The sequence below is a fragment of the Anser brachyrhynchus genome (assembly GCF_964034855.1).
Source record: "Anser brachyrhynchus genome assembly, chromosome: 2".
NCBI classification, from domain to species: domain Eukaryota; kingdom Metazoa; phylum Chordata; class Aves; order Anseriformes; family Anatidae; genus Anser; species Anser brachyrhynchus.
The window spans coordinates 63,972,683-63,993,633 of NC_137695.1; the positions used below are offsets into that span (position 1 = coordinate 63,972,683).

General features: G+C 41.5%; 1 protein-coding gene across 2 annotated transcripts in view; it reads left to right on the top strand.

Annotated features, from left to right (window-relative positions):
- SEPTIN7 (septin 7) overlaps positions 1 to 20,951 on the top strand; it is a 594,594-nt gene that overhangs the window by 328,022 nt on the left and 245,621 nt on the right. The gene's annotated exons all lie outside the window — the stretch shown is intronic.

Below are 20,951 nucleotides of genomic sequence, written 5' to 3' on the forward strand. Positions count from 1 at the left end.
TCCAACTCAGGATATTCTGTGATTCTACATGTTTATTTCCTCCATGCACCCTTTTCAAGTTTGGCCATCGCTGACCAAGTTTCACCTTAGAAACCTCTTTCTTTTCTGTGTGGTAATAGAGCAGGTGAGTAGAGAGCTCCTTATCGTACAAATGGCTGTTGTTCTTTAGGCTGTAGACCTAAATTTAGGTTGAAAGAGGAAAAACATTGAGGTTTACAAAAAAAAATGCTCTTTTGCTCTATGCACTGAGTACTGATCTTCTGAAATACTATCTTAGTGGTATATGGCAGCGTGCTACATAAGAAAAAAATTCAATAGTGACTGAAAGATTGCTTTTAAGGAAGCACAAACTACATGGTGCAATAGATACACAGTGCTCATCCAGACAGTGCAATCTGCAGAAGGCACGGTTGCAGAGAACATGGGGGTAGGTGGTTTAACAGTTTGAAGTCACACAGCCTGGCATCACCAGCTCAAAAGGGTACTGTAACCATATTTAATTTATCAGAAGTCTCTCACCTGAGTGAACACCAGAGGTTTTTAAAGCTGTATTTTATTGCTTTTTGTGAATATAGCATATTCAAGCATAGGGATAAGACTTGGGACGTTGCCTGCTGCTATCTGGGAGAGAGCTGTCCTATTTGAGTACTGAAAGCACTCAGTGCAACTCGTTCTTAAGCTTACAGATCTAGCATACTTAAGGACACTGCTGTCCTTCACCAGAAGGGATTGCCTAACCTTATTTTGAGACCTTTGTGGTCATCATGAAGTGATTTCAGAACCATTAGAACAAAGAGGCATCAATGATTTTCTGGGACCATCCACACTGAAAGTGTTTAGCAGAATTCAACTTACACATATCCCATATGAATCATATAAGCAAATATTTGGACTCTAACATCATTAAAGATGCCTGAAATTCTCCTTCGTTTCTTCGAACAACAAAGGTCATAGGGCTTCTGTATATATGATGTTAAAGCTGTTGCTCCCAAAGCAAAACCCCTGGAAAAGAGCCAGAACCTTCTGCACCACCACGAAAGGGAAAAAAAAAAAAAAAACACAACCGAGTTTCATATTTTTAATTAATTTCCCTTCATCACTATTCTCTGAGGAAGCAAGGAGAGTACATTCAGAATTTAAATAGAATAAAAATCTAACCAGAAATCTCTATTTTACTTAGAATATTCAGACATCCTACAATAGATGTTGATACAGAAAGATTAATTTTCCCTTATTGAAAGGGAGTAACTTCACTTCCAACTGTTTGTATTTAACAATCCTGATAATCATTTATTTCTTCCCTTCAGCCCCTCGCTACAATGAATTACCCCATATCCTAAAGTAAAAAGATGAAAAGCAGAAAAGCATACAAGCAGGACCACAGAGCATACACAAGTTGGGAAGTGCCAGAACCGTGGTTTTTCTGCAGCCCTTAGCTCAGGCCATAGGTGTTAATACATCACATCATCTTTAACCATGCAATTGCACAGATACCATTCAGTACCTATGGTATACACTCAGCTATAGGGTTATACGCAGCAGTCATCGATAGAAGAACGCTAATAATTTATTTTTATTATTTTTTATAAATCACAGGAAGAACTGAGAAAAGGCACATCGGGGATATTGGGTGACATCATGCAGTCTTCTACACAGATGGTCAGAAGAGCTAAAAGTTTTAGATCCCCATTATCATATTGAGTCCACAGGAAACATTTAGTACTGGAGGGGGATATAATCTAAAAAAGTAATGGGCAACTGGGAATCAGACCTTGATCAACAACTTCAGGAAAAGGTTACACTTATGGTCCTACTTATAATACTGTTGCTGCATGAACAGAACTAGATCTTAGGAAAAAAAATATAGGAAGTCACCATAGTTCCTATGCCTTCCCTAGGGCTATGCAAGTCTACAGAAGCTGAAGACTGCCTATTATGTATGTTGTGTTATTCTGGTTTCCTAAACTGTACTTTGAATGATAAATGGGGGGCTGAAGCAGCTGATAACAATGCTAAATGGTGAGAGAACAAATATGTACCAGCAGCTCAGATGAAATCTTGTAGCTGGCATAGAGATGGGTTTGGGCTGAGAAACAGATGAAGTGTTCTAAGAGTGTGTCAACCCCAGTGTCCTAGAAGCAGTTCTCTTTTGTAAAACAGATTTTCCATGGGGGAGGAGGTAGAGAGAGAAGGGAGGACTTTTAAAAGCTATGAACATTATGACTTAACAAAAGATGAGATTATTATATAAATAACTGAAGTGACACCAATTAGATCAAAGGTACTTGCAATCAGATCAGCCTGCTCCTTTGTGGCAGGGGAAGCTGGGCAAGTGGGGAGGGCATCTGCTTCCCCACTTCATGGTATTCACTTTGCCAAGGGCAAGCCCACCAATACATTTCAGCAGGAATTTAGGTCTTTTTAAAAAGAGCTGTGACAGAGGTTTTTACAATGGGATTCCTCCCTGCCATGCTCTGCATGCTGCACCTAGATGAAAAAGGCTCAGGAGCCCAGTTAGGTCCAGCTTTGATCTTGCAAAATCAGCCTGTCTTTCCTAAAGCTTGAATCGGGTGTCACAGACTCCTTTGTGAAGATCTGTCTCTTGCACAGATTGCATTCCTGTGCATTATTTCCTCAGTGCAAGCTCAATTTCAATGTGCTTATTTTTTGGTCGTATCTTCAAGAGATGTATTATCTATCTTCTGGAGGGGCAATTTGGGGCACCCCAAATCCACAAGTACTGCCAGATCACAACATGAACATTTCCCCCCTATAAGAACCTCTTTGCACGTGGATAAAACCCAAAATATTTTTTTTAAACCAATGTAAGTATTTACAAGTGCTGGAAGCCTTACTAAAGAGAGTTTCCCTCTGCCTTAGTGTATTTAGTAAATAAATTGTGATGGTAGGAGACATCAACCAAAACAATACAGAATTTCACTGAGATAAAGTTGTAGCAAGACTTGAACAGAAACCTTAAGTTATAAGGAGGGAAGAGTTGCAAGGACTCGCGGATAAGATACTCCAGAAAATAAGTCCAAACACAAGTTTGTAGGCTTGTTTTTCAGTTCTTTATATTTTAACTAACAATATTCAAACAACACTTACTAATTCAGCATGTTTATATAATGCCTGAGGCCTCTGGACACTTCTGAACTAGAACCAATTGATGATAGCTGGATTTGGGCATTCAGTCAAGATAGAGGCAGAGAAGTAGTCAGATTGCTGAAAACTTTATTTTTGTATTTCACCATTTTTCCTCTATTCATCTGCGCCAGTCTTCATGGTGAAGGGAAGCAAGAGCACAGAGTAGCTTTTCAGTGCCCAGTCCCTTCTACAGATGAGTCCCAAAGATCCCCCCAGTATAATCCCCAATGGCTGCAATTTTACAAGATCCCCACGGCTCTTCAATTACCTTCACTGGCCTGTCAAGACTCCAGCATCTCAAATTCAGTTAGCTGGTGTTTGGACCTCTGCCAAGGGCCAGCCTTTACTCCTAATGACAGCCAGCTGAGGGGACACTGAGAGGGGCTGAATTCAATTTGCAGGCCCTCTAATCTGATTAGGGGAGCAGGGTTTTTATTTTCTCCAAAGTTTGCAGTAGCCAGGATGAATGATGGCCAAAGGATGAGCTGTCAACATCAACAAAGGCTTGGAGACAAAAGAAAAAATAAGGGGGTATAAAAATTTTTTTTAGAAAAGAAATGAGTCTGCTCTGATTGACAGCACAGCGAGCTGTTGAGTGAATTGTTCAGGTGACAATGTTGTGTTTGCAGAGTGTCACTCTGTGTGGGCTGTTAAAGCAGGAAAGGATCCAGCTACCAGGCAGATGTCAAACTCCAATGAGAGCCTTTTTCTTTTTTTTTTCCCCCATATAGATCCAGAGTCCAACCTTTCTAATAAATATTACACTGCTGTCCTATTCTAGTCTAAAATATAGAACATTTTCTCAGTTTGCTACTTCATGATACTCTCACTCAATTGCGACAAAACTTATTATATAGCCACACACTAATTTTTCATTCCCACACATCTGAGAGTTTTGCCTTGCTAGTGAACTTGAGCGTCACTCAGCAAAAGGCAAAGTCTCCGCACATTAAAGCTTTTATGCTCCAGGAGTGTTTTATGTACCATAACTGTATTGTGAAGCAGAGAAAAATCTAATACTGCTCTCCCCCAGTGTTTTTATTTTTAATAATTGAACATCTTACTTTTCATAGTAATACGGCATTCTACAGGCTCTATGCTTCCTCTAGCAATAACCAGTACGCCACATTCAACATTGTTATGGATTTCCCTGTTAACTCTACACTTGTTTATTTCTACTTGCTTAAGACAGATCTTGGAGACAATCAAGTCAACCTTTGAACTCCATCCACCCCAACAGGCACAGAGCAGACTTGGACATGAATCCAGTAATTCGCAACTTTCAGGCTTCATAACATAACAATCAAGAACCATACATTTAGTGTTTCCATTCAGAAAGTTTTTGTGGTCTACAATTCCATAAACCATAAGCAAAGCGAACAGATTTGGAGAAAGATGCTGGGGGAGAACCCTGGTTCTAGATCTGACCCTCCAGTGTCACAGCTTTATCTACTTGGATATCTGAGTGAAGCCCATGTGAATTCACAACCATGACAAATGATTCACGTGACAGTGATGACTTTAGCTATCCATGGGAACCCCTGAGGCGGCCACATGTTTTAGGGACAGACTTCTGAAGCTCCTATCCACACAGATAAGCCTGCTGGCCCCTCTGAGGCCCCCTAGTTAGCAAAAGACCTAGATCATATGGAACATAATACAAGCTTTTCCCTTTACCCCATAATATCCACCACAGAGTTACTACCACTTCCTGTGAATGCAACTGACAGAGCAATAAGCATCACAAACAGACAGTTTGGATAGCAGACTTCACCATGGGACACAAGAGCCTGGGGGAGCATCAGGGTAGGACTGGACACCACTGACACAGCTGCTTTACCTGGGAGCAGGGCTCTAAAATGACCAAGCAGAGGGTGGTCATGTACCAAGAGTTACATGCCAGCCACAGGAGAAAGGAAGCCCAACATCCTGCAGGCAAGCAACACTGCAGCCTTGTGAAGGGGCAGAAAAGCAGTTGTATTACTGACTTCGTGTGTGAAGGCCTGAAAATGGGGGATATTCATTCAGGTGTCTTAAAAATATGCTGCAAAATGAAACAAGTAAAAAACTCAAGAAGTGTGTATGATGGAGAAGGGACTGCTGCTAAAACCATACAAACAGAATTAAAACAAAGGGGGTAGTAATTCTCCTATTTTTCCATAAGAAATAACAGGTATGCATTAGATACCTTTCCAGTGGGGGGGCTGATTTTGCTGGCAGTTTTGATTCACTTTTGCCACCCTGAAATGTTTCTGGGCACCCACCTCAGGTAAGATTTCCCTTAACTTAGTATTTTGTTTCAGGGAGAGATGGTAACGGGGTACCTCTCCGCCTTGTGCGGAGCTCTGACATCTCCTGTTCCTGGGAGCAGGGGCTTAGCATTTAGGAAGTAGCTTGTTGTCATCATCAGGGCTGTGCTGGCTGCTTCTGGCCAAGTTTGAAGCCTCTGCAAAAATAAATTAGTGTTCACAAATGCTCAGCTGGAACTTATTAGTTTGTCTGCAAAGATCCCTGATTGTCCCTTGCTCTAACCTCCCTCAGTTCTTGCATTCAACCAGATTATGCTGTCTCCACAGAACATCCCAGGGCTAAAGGGCCAAGCAAAATGTTTCTTGCAATCATTCTTCCTGCAGTCTTTTCTCCTGTCTATCTGGGGCCTCCGTGGAGCCAGACAGGAGAGCTGACAGCAGGGAAGCCGCCTCTGCTGCGCCCTCCGCTTCCCTTGTTAATGTTCTGGCAGAGAAGAATGAGAGCAGCCTGACAAAGGTGCAGAGGGGTGAACAGGCAGAGGGGCGGAAGGAGAGGGGAAGATGAAGCTCAGATGAATGAGGAAAGTACATAGGAGACACGAGGAATATAGGAACAGATGTGGACACAGAGGCAGGAAGGGCAGCAGCTAAGAGAAACAACGTTGGAACAGGAGGGGATAAAGAGAGGCCACACTGCCCTGCTCCAGTCAGTACCCGCAAAACATTGCCTTTCCTCCCCCCTGCCAGAGGATGCCTGTGAACATCTTCCTGCCCTTAGCAATGTAAGGGCAATAACAGAGCTCTGACCTCTTATAAGTTACACCATGAGCACAGCTAGTGCAAGAACCACTGCACAGGCTCACAGCTCCTACTGCTGCTGCAGGGAACAGGTGGGGAAACCAGTACAATTGTACATCATCATATTTTACCATTCTCAACATGGTTTAAATGCTATATCAGTTGGAAATAACAGGTATGACATGTTGGAAGAAAGAAAAGACTGCAAAGCCAAGCTTTAATGTTAAAAATTTAATGTTAGAAAGGTGCAGAATTAAAAAGTCAACCATGTTTGTGACAAATAACCCCATCCTCTCTCAATCTGAAGCAGTCCTGTTTTCCAGAAAGAGATAGCCTTTGTTTCCATATAGTGTAATACTATATAACAGCAAAATAAGGAATCCCTTTCATGTATTGGTGAGATCTTTTGGTCTAAGCCTCTCAAAAGCCCTTGCAATGAAAATACCACCTGTGCTTGTCCATTGCTTTGCAGCTTTTCTGAGAACAAACTGACCAATAATAGGTTATTTGCCTCTGTATTGGCATCCATCCATTCGAAAATATTCACAGAAGTAAAATTACAGAATATAAGCCCTTCAGTAACACCACAAGTTCGATGCCAAGCTGCTCATCAATATTGCAGATGGATGGAGTCTACCTCTGGAGTCTAATGCAGCTATAATACTAATAAGCCAAGCCATCTCCACTGGATATGGAATGCAGATAAAAAAGAAAAAAAATCATTGAACATCCTGGGAAGTCTATGTATGACAAAACTTCAAAAGATATTGAATATGTTTACATCTTGCTTGAAGACGTTAATGCAGTTACACCATGGAAACATTTGGCCCATTATTCATAATATCCAGAAGAAGAAGAGTAACACAGTTAATTGAAACCCTTGTCAAACTGAAAAATTAATTATCCTCCAAAGATTCTCTGTCAAACTGTCTCTTTCTATTTGCCACACAGGGGCAACATCAGCAAAATAGCTCTGCAAGTCCCCACTACCAGCAAATATATTCTGTACAAGTAAAGTATGCAGAAGGAGCCAGGTCAGGAACTGCGTGATGAAGAACACTTGTCAGAAAACATCTATTCCAAAACCAAAATTATTTGGGAAAGGTATGGCAAAAGCGTCAGACTTTGCTGTCTGAATGTGGCTACCTTGACTCCAGAAGGAAGTTGCTGGGAGGCAGAAAGGGTTGCCACAGAGCTACAAGACAGTCCAGCAGCCCAGGCACCCTCCCAGCTGGGGAAAGCCCAGGCTCTACTTTGAATAAAAGCAAAAAAATCTGTACTGAAAGGCAGGACTGTTGGCTGTTTTGGATTTCTACTCTCTGTAAACAGTCCAGAGACCCTCCAGGGGACAGAAACTAACGGGAGGGTCTTTCACGCTTCTGGAACTGCTGCTGGATGGTACAATCATTTTATGTCTATCTATATTCTTAACTAGGAAAGCAGCAGCAGCTCAGACCAGGCTCCCACACCCTGATTCCATGACTCCTTTTCCACAAGGATGCAAGAGGAAAACTATACAGAGCACCGATGGCAAACACGGATGACTTGACCCAGTGGCTATCTACACGCATCCAACCAGAATCATTCACTCAATTTCTAAGTCTTCCTCAAGCCTACAGTTTCCAATATCCCAGGTATTGGTTTTCTCCCCTGCCACACGCTAGCCTGAGACAGAGAGAGATCAAGTCCCAAGTGCCTATTAAAGGCCCCAGTCTACCAAGCCTAGAGCATAGCTAGAGTGGAGAAAGACCCCTGGCTTTTTTCACTTGCGCCACATTATCACAGAAAGGTGGATTAGAAGTTATCTCAGCTCTGCTTTCTTTCAGAGCTCCTTGGCAACACAGCCACCAAGATATAAATATGCACACACAAAAATTTGCAGCAGGCATGTGCACACACACACACACACACACACACAATTCAATAGGCAAAAGCATTTCAAGGCATGGAGCAGATATGGCCAGGAAGGCAATGGGCTTCTGGAAATTTTGGGAAGAGGAAGAAAATGAGGGAAATTTTTCTTAGCTTCTTTCCCAAATTTAGCTTTCTAAAGGTTAAAAAAAAAATCCTGAAAAATAAATAAGCTTATAGCTGTTCTCCTGACCATTAATAAGCTGTACACAAGTTACAAGTGGCCAGTCACAGCTACAGGCCCACATTGCCTAAAATAGAATTTAAAGGAAAAAAAATCTAGTTCCAAATGATGTAAGGCTGACAAAGGACCAGCATAACCCAAGTATTCAATAGTACATTGATTAAACAGATATATTCAAGGCACATCCCCAACCCTGAAAGCATCAGGCAAGTAACATTTCATGGTTCAGCCAGCATTTCTCTACACCTTATGTGTAGCCATTAGCCCTGACTTTAGTACAAGCACCAAAGAAAACAATAGCTTGTTATTGCCATTTGTGTCCAGCTATGGTAACAGCACAATACAAAGATACACACCAAGCATGCATGCAACAACCCTTAAGTAGTCTGTGCAAGAGGCAAATCCAGCACATGGCCATCCTTCACCATGTTAATACCTGAGAGCAGCAAGTGACCCCACCACACCACAACCCTGTGCACAGTAGGCAACACCCCTCACCTCAGCATATAGCACCCCCAAAAGACTTCCTGAATAAAGGCCAAAATAAATACTGGTCACCGCAAGCTTCTTACAGCCTTGCTTTGTTCCTGGTCAGCTCTGGGGAAAAAGGCTCTCCCCTCCTCCTTGGGTGCGAGTTTTCTTACAGGTGATGTGCATTGATGCAATCACAGGTCTGGAGCAGATACTTTTTGTCCTTCATCAGGTGGGACAGGGATTTGGCATTATGTTTCAGTAACGTCTGGCTCATAGTTCAAGCCAGAGCTGAATCTCAGTCTGCTCCCTAATGAGCAGCACTGTGTTGGGACAGGGAGCAATTATATCAAGAAAGTGGTGCTGGGAAGGTCTTTGGGTTTGTGCAAGCTCTTGCCTCACTGTGAGCAGGAAGGGGTTGTTTATCAGCTGCTCCTATATATCTTTCTTTATGTGTGTGCAAGCTGTTTACATATTGAATGTTGTGCAATAAGATTAAGAAATATTTATTCTGAGATGTCCATAATAACTGTTCTTAAATCAAGAGCACAGCTAATTGTGATCCAGATTCTGGAAACCCTTCTATGGCTCAGCTTTATTATTATGAGCAGCGTTCCTGAAGTCAATGCAGCTCCTGTGGTCTTTGAGGAAAGCATGAACATGAGAGTTTGCAGTTGCAACTTTCAACTCTGCAAGTGGAACACATTCATTAGGAAAGTCAGGCCCCAGGAGGGCAGACAGAGGGAAAATCTTACTGATTCTGGTTTACTGACAGGGTTTTTTAGATAGGGAAGAATCAAACAGAACCAATTTTATTGGGAACCAGACAGACTCTTGTTCCGTCAGCTGGAAAAATGTATAAATCCCCCATTTCTCTGCTTCATAATTTTTTTCTTTCTACAGCTTTAAAATTAGTCCATATTTGCATGCATTTCAAGTTTTGAAACTAGTATTTGAATCCAATTATCAATACTGATTGTGAATTTGATAGGACAGACGGCAATTCTTTGAGGAAAAAGAAAATAAAATACAGTTTTCTCCTCAGGTCAGTCCCTTTCTCTGCCCATGCAGCCACGCCAGGGTCATACATATCTTCTCCTGGATGGTTTTTAGGTAGTCTCTCAGACCATCATCCATCTCTTCTGAGATACTTAATGAATTGCCATTTCCATATACTATTTCTGCCCTCTAACATGCCTGTTTGTGGTGCTGATGGTCCCCAGGGTCTCAGTCAACATCTGGCTGGGTGAGACCCTTTTGGTTTGTTTGGTAGGAGACGATAACCTGCGGAGTTGATACTTTACCGTGAAAGAAGATCAGACTCTTCCCCAAACACGAGCCTTCATTAGTGAATTTCTGTATCACAATCCTTTTATGTTTAATCTTCTCAATTAGCTCAAATAATGAATTTACTGCCAGGAAAGTTTACAAAACCTGCTGATTTTAAATAAATGTTCACTAAGTAAGTAGTGACTAAGTGCACTCGAATCCTGCAAGTGTTCATCCCAGCAGGCAAAGAGCTATGCAGGGGGGTGGCTGCAGCCGCTGCACTATTGCTGCCTCTATTTCTGTGCTGGCTGAAGGAAAGAAGGGCTCCAACCCCCAGGAAATCTCTGCTTGTTATTCAGGGATGCTCCATTTTAGGCCCAGCTACATTTTTGTATCAATATCCAAATATCTTTAAAGAGCTATTAATAGTTCATTCTCTGGTAGAGCTGCTGGTTAGAAGGTACTTGTACATGTTACCTGTGGATTTAAATCACATCTTCCTTAAAACTCTCTTAAAAAGCAGAATCATAGAATATAGAATCATAGAATATCCTGAGTTGGAAGGGCCTCACAAGGATCATCGAGTCCAAAGAGAAAACACTTACAAGATCATCTGCAAAGGCAGAATGATTTGGATAAACTTGGTGCCATTGTTTTGTCTTAAACTAGCAATTACTTACAAAGCAGTGCATTTTATTTCTACATTTTGTGCTAAGACCTTGGAAGTAAACCATTTTCAATGGCATGCTTTCACTGCATGTCTTGCTGAAGTGACAGTGGATTCTTTCAGGAAACAAAATCTTTGTTCAGTTAAACAGGTTTCTAAAAGCTCTGAAATTACTTGGTATTTTGGAAGACGAACATTCCACAATATTGATAATAAGCTCCCCCTTCTTCATGTTTTTGCTCTGTTTCCTTCTTTTGTCTAGGAAAGCAGGTAATTGCATAAATTGCTAACGTAAGGTTTTAACATAGACACTAACATCTCTTGTTTAAACAGCTTCTTTAAACGATTAAAGCATTTTCTCTAAGGGAATAAGAATTAATAGCTTGAAACTTTTTTTTTTCAAGCTGGAAAAGAACAATATAATAAAATGAAATAGGGAAAAATATTTTTGTACTTCTTTACTCTGATAGGTGAGTGTTGGAAAACAATAAGAAAGTAAGAGAAAACAGAATTTTCCATAGTCTAAATTTTCTTAATTTTCCTGTGAGAAAAATGCTCATTTTTTCACACATTCTAAATGGGGGTTTTTCTAATGAAAATTCCTGGTTTTTTTTCAGTAAGTGTTACTGGGTCTAGTCCAGTGTGGGGTCCCTGTCACTTGTTATTACAATTTTGAATACTGTGTGCCTCCGCTCAAGTCCCAGCAGGTAGTTTTCTATATGTGACAAGACCTCCGTAAGAAGAGGGAAGAAAGAAAGAACTTTCTTTCACTGAAGAAAGTTTGGACATTTTCACTTTCTGTGGACCTGAATACAATTATGGGTGTGATATGTTCTAATCAAATACAATTCACTTCTTCTTTCTAAGGGATTTTTAAAATATATACTTTAAATATCATGGTGGAACACAGAATATTGAGGCCTTCACCCTATGAAGGACTCCACAGGAGAGGATGCAGAGATCCCTGATACCCTGGCAACACACCTGGGTGCTTCAGAAGGGCCTGCTCAGGCATTGGCACGTAACAGCAAGTCTCAGGACACAGCACTTACGTCCTGTGTCCAACCTCTAGAAGGATAAGCATCCTTCATAAGGACTCAGAAACAACCCAAAATCTATCTCCCCAATACCACAGATCTTAAGAGTATCCCTTAGACTGTGGATGTGCTTGATTTTTATTGAAATTCTAATGTTAAACACATTAGGAAACCTACTTGCCATCTCCTAAGCGCTCTTCCCAGCCTTAGAGGAAAGGTCAAGGTTATTATCCCTCGTAATCCATCATGAGGAATTTTCAAACATTTAGCAATGATGCTTCAATCTTCTTTTGTGCCACCTTAAGCCCTACTACTGCATATAGCTTTCCAGTCAAGGAGGGCAAATAAACCCATTAGTTCAAGTACCTGCAACTCAGGTCAGGAAAACTGTATACTCCTATATATGAACATATATATATATATATATACATTAATGGGGGGGGGGGGGGGGACCACAATTTCTCAGCAGCTCTGGGGAGAAAGCTCTTTCATGATGAAATTTTTACTTAAGAAAAGCTCCTAAATCAATTGCTGCCAGGCAAGGGAGAGAGGAGGGAGGTCAGGGGGCCTGCTTTTGCTCTGTTCAGCATTTCCCTATTGCTCCTTCCTGCCCCATCAGCAGGTTGCAGGCTCTACCCTGGCCCAAATAAAGGGTCAGTCCTACAGCAGGGCCCAGACCAGCAAGGCCGAAGGATGCAGCACTGGTTTCTTGTCGTTGCCTTCCCTCCCGGCACAGTGAGAGCAGAGCTGCCATATCAGTTTAACATACCAGGGACTTAGAGGGGCTTACTGGGCTGCTCTGCACCGGGATAAAGGATGGGAGTTCGGCAGGAATAAACATGTCACTCGGGGAGCCTGCTCAGCGGGGCCTGATTTCCCTCTCGTGTTGACGCGCTGCTGGCGCAGCTCCCCAGATGCCACGGCACTAATCCTGATTTATGCTGCGTTTTGATGGGAGCAGGAGCGGGAGCAGCCCCCGTGGAGCCCCCCTGGCACGGGGACAGTGGTTGCAGGGAGGAAGGCCATGGTCTCCTCACACTGGCAGAAGCAAAACCCCTGGCTGTAACTGCTTCCTAGCCTCTCAGGTCGGGGCACATTCCTCCCTACGTGTTTGCAAAGCATCGTTGAACACTGCCAGGGCTCCATGAGTATGGCAGGGAGCTCAGGGAGGGAGGATAAATCACAAGGCCTAGCAGAGCTCCCCAGGGGGTGAGCTCAGCTCCTGTGCTGTGTGCCCTTAGGTTAGGCCACGACAACAGCCGCCATTTTGAAGCAGTCCTGGCCTTAAACAGCTACAGAGCACTCTCTGTGGATGTGAGGCGGCACTGGGACATGCCATTTTGTACAGGAAGTCAGGTGCCGCTTGCACACCTTCCTGACAGGGTATTGGGAGGACAAGGCCCCTCATTTGTGGTGGCTTTGAGCTTCTTGCAGGAGAGAGACCAGAGTGCTGTGCTGTTCCTTACAAATACATTTGCTTTCAAATCCCCAGCCTTCCCTTAATAAAGGAGAGGTCGGCACTTTCCATGCTGTTGCTCACACAGACCTTTGCTTTTAGGTCTTTAGAACGATGAGCAGAGGGAAAAATTTCCTGTGAAGGGCTCCAACAAGCTTCCCCACGTCTCCTCAGCAGGACTCGTGGCCCTTTGCTGCTCTCCTGCCAGCCCTGGGGTAGCTGGGCAAACGCAAACAGCGTTTCATCCCTCCACCCCTGTCACACAGCACACAGAGCAGCATTGCCGCCACATATCGATGGGAAGCCCGATGAGTGCAAAGCCCTCATGGAGGTTTTTTTTTGGAGGGAAGTTATCACTCCCCCCTCACCCCTTCCCCGTCATTTCCCCCAACTCGGTCATGTCAGTGTGATCTCGGCGCTCACCGAGAAACTGCAAGGTTCCATCAGCGACACGGCTCAGGGCACTGTCACGAAATTCCCCCCCAATCTCCCCCAGACGTTACCTAATTGATAAGGTGGCTGCTCCCTGCCCAGCGTGTGCGACACAGCCGGGCTCTGTTCCCCCTCGCCATGACATCATGCCGGCCCTTGCCGCCCATGCATCATGCTGCCTGCAGGCTTCCTCTTCCACCCCAGATAAACACGGCAGAGGCGAACTCCCTCAGCAATGCTGGAGAAAAATAATAGCACAGCTTTCTGCAGGAAGAAATCTGGCGTCGCTTGGTTTGCAGGGCTGCAAGTTTGGAAGTGGGGTTTATGGCGTGCCCCACTGAATGCAAAACTGGAAGACAAGGTTGCACACAGAGAAAAACATATGCAAATAAGCTTGGCATTAATAAAGCCAAGCTCTTATTTTCTTGTTAGTTCTTTTTAATTTATCACCTCCCAACATAGTCTCTCTTGATGTAGAGTTTACACTATAGAGTATAACCTCCCCTGGGATTTGGAAGCTGAGTTCAAAGTTATCCCTTACTACCTACTCCATGGATCTGTTCCCCCTACACACACCAAGAAAAAACAAGAAAAAAAAAAAAAAAAGAGAGAGAGAGAGATAACTGTGAATTCCTAATTATTGCTACAGACCCACGTTGGGGCTCAGCAAAGTTTTCATACAAGTGTAATTACTGAAACATGCAATGTATACTGAATGAATTTGTCTCTAAAATCCTATGCAATTTAGAAAAGAAAGAAAAAAATAGATTCAAATATCTGAACAGTTTTCTTTTCTAATTTTTCAAAAGAATTTAAAAACAAAAATGTTGGTGTTTGATCCAAATAACCATTTTGTTTCAAAATCAAGCACACTTTTTAAGTTATAAAAGAATTGCCTAAACAAATCACACAATATAACCCAAAGATATGTACATTTATATGCATATACAGACACACATAAACTTAAGTATGTAGAGGGAGAAACAGAGAAAGTGAAAGAGAACCTGCAAAGAAAATTAGCTCCTTGTTATTTAGGTCAAAGCTAACCTCAAACAACTTTTCTTTCTGGCTTCTTAGACATCAAAAAAAAAAAAAAACTAATACTAATAATAACAATGTTGGCTATTCACTTGTAATGCTTGCGCACAATATCTTTTACTTCCTCCCCAGCTGAAGTAAACCACAATGAACATTCAAACTCTGAGATCTAAATCTGCATTTATGAAGAAGAGGAAATAGTAAATTTTTGAGACAAAAAGAAAAAAAAAGGAAAAAAAAAGGAAAAAAGAAAAGAAAAGAATAACAGAGGTTCTCTTCTGTTAATGCCAATCGTGTAATTAATGCCTACTAACATAGTGCACTATCGGGTATTGTATGCTCTTTAGTGAACTGGTTTCTCAGTCACTGTAACATTCTTCATCCTACAATTTCTCTGGATTTGGAGTGAAGCAGTTTGCACCACAGACTCCATCTTTTCATTACCAACATATTTCTCTTGCCTGGTTACAAGAGTGAGAAATGAAACCAGAGCTCAGGCTTGAGCTGCTGTAGGCAATATGCATGTGAGCAACAATTATTTTACTAATCAATTAAATTTATCTTATTTTAGCAAGAGGGAAGTGTTTCAGCTTTTGATGCAGTGTGGGTTGTTCTGAAGAACACCCGCTCAACCTCAGCCATGCCCACTCGGGTACATGAGCAGGCTGCAAAGCCCTCTAAAATGGAAGAGCCCCACATCTGCTTGCATTTTAACTCACTTGGCGTTATTCTCTCCCACTGCAGGAACACAGGAAAGATGAGATACAAACAAGATTTTATTTTCCTATCTCTCTCACTTGAGGAGAACGTGGACATAATTCCATTGAGAATAAACAACCCTACAGCTAATCTTCCCACTCCCGAGGACAGTTTGTTGAAATTAGTGAAAGGATGCAGACGTTGCACAGACTGCTTGATAAGAGTTATAAGCAGTGGTTTGTTATTATTAAAGAGAGGGAGCATAACTTTGCTGTCTCCAATGATTTTAAAACACAACATTCTCCCTTACAGCTATCTCCCTACCTACTCTATTTACATTAAATAGATGCGTGAGTAAGTGTGGGGATGTGCATATGGAGGCAAAATAAATAGCTTCCATGGGGAGGGTGTTTTGTCTGTTGTATACATTTTTAAAGGATGTGGCAATATAAACCAAAAAATAAGAAGAAAAATAAAAAGAAAGCAACTCAGAAAGCATCACCAGAACTCAAAAAATAAAATAAAATAAAATAAAATAAAATAAAATAAAATAAAATAAAATAAAATAAAATAAAATAAAATAAAATAATGCAATTGACAGTAGAGCCAGGGGGTACGGGCAACTTATTGTCATTGAAATATTAACAGATACCAATAAGGAAATAGAGATATCAGTTGAAAATGTGCATCTAGGATTACCTGCACTTTTACGTTGAGCTTTATATAATTAATTGTATGAGTAATTTCAACTTGATTCTTCTCAGGTGTCCCTGACACCCAAACCAGGCTGCTAGTTTACTTGATAGTTTAACTCAAATCCTAGCTGAAAGGTAATGCCAGTGGTGAAGTATCGCTAGTGCTTCTTCAGGACTGAGAAATCAGTGTCCATTTGGGCACACAACCCATTGCATTAGCATTGCATCCCACTGCCTGGAGCACTACCTGTGCCAGCGGTGGGTGTTGAGTATGCAAGTGCTGGTGTGATTCATTTGCTGCAGCTGTCTGCAGGGTGGGATCTGTGACATGTATTTAGGCTGCGGTTGCTTTGAGGCAGACCAAGAGACAGTCTCTATATTTTGTATCACCCTGAGTGCTACAGGATCCCTGTCTGAGGCTCCTCAGGGGTTGTGGCAACCAAGATAACAGGCTGTCGCCATCCCTGTCAGCTAGAATAGATGTTAGTGGAAAAATCCTTGGCTAATATTGTCCTGGCACTTGCTGAATATGCAGGAAAGGTAGAGAAATGGAGAGCAGTGATGATCAGCAAGGGGCAGTGGGAGATAAAAGTAGGATTCTTCCATATCTGATTCCACAGATCCTTGATAGGTTTTCTTGTTATCCCATTGGCTTGTCAATAATTTTGCTATGTTTATTTATAACCTAAAGAGGCAACTCTGCTACTGCCATTTGCTCTTTGATTAAACACTACCCAAAAATGAATTTAGTGCTGTAGCTAAAATTGCTGTTGAATTAAGCACCAATTCATTACAATATCTTTATTAGCTGTGGCTGCATTTTTGGAGACAACTGAGGGCATAGATCATTCCCATTTGGTTTCAGAAAAATTGAATGCCAATATATAGCTGAAGTTATAAAAATGAATTTGTAACATAAGAGTGAAAAAGCGATAATAATATTAGTTTTAAGCAGAGTAACTGAATGACAAAAGATTCAGAATAAATATCAAGCAGAAACTCTTCTGCCTTCAAAATCTGAAATTTATAGTTAATGGAGAGTATGTAAATCTGTAATGGCTGGTATTATTTAAGATGTGTGAAATTACAGAAAAATACATATCTTTTTGTCCAGCAGATCGGTTGCAGAAACGTTGCAGCGCAGCTATTGTACCCACTAACTTCTGCATGGCTTTTGTTTGTGGGGCAGAGTGGAAGCTGGACATCAGGCTATGCTTCACCACACTCCTTGACACAACACAGAGCAGTAACACAGTATTTGTTACTGTGTCACACAGCAAATTATTATTTGCTTATTACAATTTGTTTGTTTTTTTAAGGGTAAACATGAAAACAATAGTCTGAATTATATGGGGTTTATATTTACGAAAAATGTCAGATAGATAACAGTCATTTATGCTGCAGTTTCTCAAAAAGGGATGTAGTCTAAAAAGTGTATGAATCTTGCCGCATTTCCTTGGCTTTCAATTTATTAGCTTCTTTTATTTCATTAGTTATTTAATATATTCTGAAGGATTTCTTCACACAGGCAGGACAATTTGGGCTAAGTCCAGTACACTATTTAGACAGTTTGGCTGTAGCCTTCTGTATGCACTGGCACCATATAAATGTATGCAGATGTGTGCATGTGTACACATGTATATTTATATATATTTGTATGTATATACATATATTGTGTGTGTATACACACAAACCTATATGTATCATATATTTCATTCTGCAATATTAAAACATTTTATTCATAATGATATGACGGAAGAATGTGACATGCTGTTTCTTTTCTGTGTAAAATAAACTACAAAGATTGGCTCTTTAAACATTGCTGTAGTTCTAGTTACTTGCAAGTGTTGTCATCCTGCAAAACTGCATGACTGGTGACGTACCTTCAGCATAGCCTACTTGCAGGTCTGACTGCCACTTGAGTGTGCCATGCAGTCATGTGTTTGTAATCAGAGGCCCATGAAGCTGACAATAAAGTTACTCTCTTTCCAGCTGTTCTGCCCTTAACCCAGCATCACATTTGGAGAGCAAACTGTAAACAGTAAGGCATTGATAAAGCTTCCATAGCTAGCAAATTTCCAACTTCAAAAGCTTTTCTTCTTCTGAAGTTAATGGTTGACTTCCCTCTGGGTTCACTTTCCATGCCTTTACTATGTGCCATTCTAGACCATTAACAACTTTTGCTGTGTGTAGCTATCATACAAGGACTCAAAAACACATGAACTTTCTTCGTGGTTAAGAGTTACAGTTCAAAAGTGTGTTCATAGGAAAACACCAAATGGATATTTCACAGAAAAGCTTTTTACGTTGTAAAACCACTTTCAAAATTAGAACATGTACTAGACCTTCTTTTCAAGAACTGTTCTGGACATTTCTGGACATTTAATATAAGACAAATACTCCCAGCATCTGTGGTAATCAAACCCTGTCAGGTCCTAATACTCACTTTGTAATTTAAGGTCTAGAGTTAACCTTGTGTGAGCCAGTGGGCCTGTGAGAAGATCTCCGCTCAACAGGACATGCACATTCAAGCTAGCGATGAAGAAACAGCCACCAGCAACATTTGTCTTTTCAGTGCATGCAAAAAAGTCTGTGCAGTTAAAGGTGGTCAGGGTAGAATATGAAGACCACAGGGATGGTGTTGAAAGATTATCCTGTCCATAAGAGCAGGATTTTCATGGCAAGACATCATACAACCCACTGCTTAGCCTTTAGATGCATAGTCATCAAACCTATTTGCTTCAGTTTCAAGTGTCAAGTTTCTAACAAATAATATCAGCAATATTTTTAAAACAATAAATAAATCCACAGAGAAGAAAGAAATATATTTGTTGGAGTTTTATGTTATCAAGGCAATCCTATGCAAGTATTCCATTTAGAGCTACAGAGTACAAAGCATGACCGTATCACAGAATCAAAGAAACACTGAGGTCGGAAGGGACCTTTTGACATCACCGAATCTGCTACCACAAATCAAGCAGGGTTGCCTAAGACAGATTGCCCAGGACTGTGGTCATTTAGATTTTGAAGATCTCCAAGGATGGAGACCCCACAACATCACTGGGCAACGTGTGCCAGTTCTCAGCACTCACAGCCTTTCCTTATAGGAGAGATGCTCCAGTCCCTTCATCATCTCTGTGGTCCTTTGCTGGACTCTCTCCAGTATGCCCGTGTCCCTCTTGTACTGGGGAGCTCAGAACTGGACCAAGCACTCCAGGTGTGGCCTCACTAGTGCTGAGCAGAGGGGAAGGATCACCTCCCTTGACCTGCTCGCAACACTCCTCTTAATGGAGCCCTGAATGCTATTGGCCTTCTTTGCAATGAGGGTGCTTTGCTGCTTCATCACCAGCTTGTTGTCTACCAGGAACCATGGTCCTTCTCTATGGAGTTGCCTTCCAGCCAGTTGGTGCCCAGCACATACTAACACATAACCTCTCTCCATTGCATGTGGATTAGATCAGGAGAGTGCCACCTCCTGTGTGACAGGTGGCATCTTACCTCACTGAGTATGATGCAGCACTGAGAATAATGATGAGAGGCACCAGATGCAGTCACCTTGCTCACACTGAACATAACATGCAAGATCCTGCTCATTTACACCAGAAGTTAATCAGAAGTTAATCCAACTTTGAAATGGACCAAACCTGTCCTTTTATCATTGTTGTTTCAGGAGTTGGACTTGATGATCCTTATGGGTCCCTTCCAACTCAGGATATTCTATAATTCTATGTTTGGTCTTTGACATAGAGCAGCAAGAAGACAAAGGCAACTGAGTTGAGGTGCAAGGAAATGTTGAACAACATTGAAAGCATCTTTTAAATAGAGTGGTTATGCTCAGTTTGGATTTAAAAAAAAAAAAAAATAGATAAAACAAGTGGTGACAGAGTGGGGTGCATCCATGGACCAAAGAGAGACTGAAGGCAGTTCCTTGTGTGTCCAGATAGCTACGGATAGCTATCCCTGTACAGGACTACCACTCCAACAAATAATTACTGCCACCCTGACATCAATAGCCACCTGCTGTTGCATTCACCAGCTTTCACAGATTTAAAAATTTAAAATCTCACCCTGCAACGCCCCAATTGTGTGTGTAACCTTTACAGCTTAGATCACCTGTGAGCTAAGAGAAGGATTGGCACTGCAGGTACAAAATAGGAGAGACTTGGACCCTGTCCTGAAGTTTTACTACCAAATCGTCTAGGCAGACAAAAGTTCAGCATTTGAGCTGAAATGTCATAAATGTTTGCCTCTGCTTTTGTGATAAACAAATAGTGTTCTCCCCCTTGCTTCCTCTTCTCTCTGATTATAATAGCATGTTCAAGCCTATCAAACACCCAGGTGAACATGATCACATATATCCCTATGATCCAGCCCAGATTTGAGCATGAGAACTGTCTCAGCAGTTCTTCAAGAACATCTACATCTGCTGAAACTATTTATGAAACTGAGTTTCTTTTTTGCTTTTCTTCTCTGTCACATCACCCTATATTTACACAAAGAATTTCAGCAGTTAGTATATAAAATCTATGTATTTACAACTGTAAACTAGTTTGGGACAAACTGCATAACAAATTCTTTCTAGTTTGCGTTTTCTTGCAGTTCTGCCTCAAATTATGTAGTCTCAACCCTTTATTTATATTCTGCACACATACAAATAGTAGTAAAAATAGTTTAGACAAATATTTGGTTGTTGTATTGCTCGTGATAAAACAATGAGAAAGAGAACAAGGCTGTCAAGCCCTAATGCTCATCAGCATTCAAACATGGAGATAGTTTTCAAGACTAAATGGACAGAAGTGGCTGAGATCAATTTCCCTTGCATAGGCATCCAACTAACACGTCCCAGGGCACATGGGACATCAGGACAAGGCTAGTAGATATGATATAAATATATAGGA